The sequence below is a fragment of the Chaetura pelagica genome, unplaced genomic scaffold (genome assembly GCF_000747805.2).
Source record: "Chaetura pelagica isolate M959 unplaced genomic scaffold, ChaPel_1.0 scaffold364, whole genome shotgun sequence".
NCBI classification, from domain to species: Eukaryota; Metazoa; Chordata; class Aves; order Apodiformes; family Apodidae; genus Chaetura; species Chaetura pelagica.
Window position 1 is genome coordinate 3,450,186 of NW_009953089.1, and position 2,212 is coordinate 3,452,397.

Below are 2,212 nucleotides of genomic sequence, written 5' to 3' on the forward strand. Positions count from 1 at the left end.
ACGGGAGCCCCGTCCCCTGGGCCGCCTGGCGCCGCGGGGCCCGGCAAGGACACCCGCTCCGCTGGGGCCGGAGGGCGTCGCCTCAGCGGCGCTGATCACCGGGACAACCCCGACCCAGGAGCCGTGCCCGCCCCGCGGCTGCCGCCGAGGCCTGGCCGGGCCCAGGCGCGGCCTGCACCGCAGGGAGGAGCCGAGGTGTGAGGAGGGTTGAGCTGGAGGTTAGCTAGAGTCCCATCTTGGAACCTCATGGGATTTGTTCCTTCTCTTTAACCTTTTTCCAGATGAGTCACTACTTTTGGAGCAGTATTTTGTGGAAAATTAGAGCAGAGACATTCATTGTTATAGTTTGGCGACCATCCCAGTTACTCGTGCTGGGCCTTGATCCTTTTGCTAAAATTTCCCCTGTTTTCAAACCCTTTTTTTTTTGGTGGTCCTCTGTGTGAACTACAGTATGACAGTGACACCCCCTGTTCACCCCTTTGCTATGGGCAGTTGGTTTCTGACAACCAAGCTCAGTGTTGTGGTCCAAATGGTTTCAATGGGAGGCTGTGCATGAATAAAGACTTCCATGGAGGTAACAGTTTATTGTTATTTACTAGTGAAGGGCAAAGGAGTACAGAACACACAGGGAGAAAGGTGACAATGTAGATGTGTGGTAACAGCAGAGTCATCATTGCCAACAACAAATTGTCAACATTTGTGTTTCATTGCTTCGAAGTACATATTTTTTTAAGCAGTGTTGTATATTTCTTCCAGAAATGTGATTCCATTTTCAAGTCAACTGGCCTTATCACCTGTATCTTTTACGAACTGAAGTCTAAAATTGAAAAGAGTTGGCACTGGAGAAAGCACAAGTTAGAGTTGTCTAAAAAAAGCAGCCTCTGTAATCTGAAGGAATGCGAAAGCAGGGGGAGGCTGCAGTGCTTTCAGGTTTGTTAAAAGTGTATTTTTATAAAGAAATAGCTCATGAAGTGGCCTCATGAAGTGTTGGGGATTTTTTTTTCAACTAATCTTACACTGCTTGGGGAAAAAACGTTCAAACTAAATTAATAGAAGCCACTGCTTTAATTAAAGGCTTTCCTGCCTGAAAGTAATATCCATCTGTCTGCATAGAGAAACTTCCTGGGTATGGAGAAGGTCCATCATGTTCAAATGAGTAAAACCTCTGAATTAGTTACTCTTTTCTGCATTTGGTTCCTTCCTCTCTTACCTACCTGTCTTCAATCTTGAATTGCATTTATTAGATTGTCTTTGAAAAAAAAAACAACACACCAGAGACCCCAAAACATGACAAAACACTTTAGTTGAAGGAAGGTGGTAGAATCCAAGTCCTCCTTTTAGTGCTGAGTTGTCACAGTCCTTCTCATAGCTCTTTGATGCACTAGAAAGCAATATGTGTTATTTCCAACTTCCCTCCCGGGCACAGAGCATCCCAGATCCACACAGCCAGGAATCCCTGCATCATATTTATACTCCAGGCTCCTCCCTGGCAAGCACTGGCATCCAATCTCTCCCTGTGGGTCAGTCCTGCTCAGCCTGGCCTCAGCTCACATTTTCTGTGCAGTTTCTCTCAATCTGAGGCAGATGGAGTTTCCCTTGTAGCTATTCTGGAGCCACACAGTCAATTCTGTGTAGAAAACAGCCTCGTGCTTCTTTGAGCAGGGCAGAATTTCATTTAACGTGACACGTTTCTCATCTGGATGTGCCCCCTCACCCACGAGCTGGGTGCACCAGTGCCTTGATCTTGTACCTGGCCCTGAAAATCAAAATAAAACTGTAGCTGTGTATTGGTTGCCTGCGTTGGTGTTGCTAGAGACGTTTCAAGATTGTAAATCATCACAGCCCAACTGCTCAGACCGTTGTTGATGGAGAGTTCAGGTGTGCAGAAAGGATCTGTCTCCCTTGTCACCTCCCTGGGCTCTCTCACTCTGTGCTGTCCAGAAGCTGCTTTCAGCACTTCCTTTAGGTAGGAATGTTCTGTATTTTCCCAGCCAACACTGCTTTTTCAGATGCTGAAGTTTCCTTCGGCGTATGTGAGCCCACCCCAGTTTGTTTTATTCTATTTGGAGTGCAGTAGTAGAGCAGGGGCCTTCTACTTTTATTTATTCAGCCTTAAACCCTGCTATTCCAATGTGTTGACTATTCCAGTGGCAGAGGGAAGTTCCAGCTCCTGGGAGGTGTTTGCTGGAGCTTGGCCCCGCCCACCCCCGCC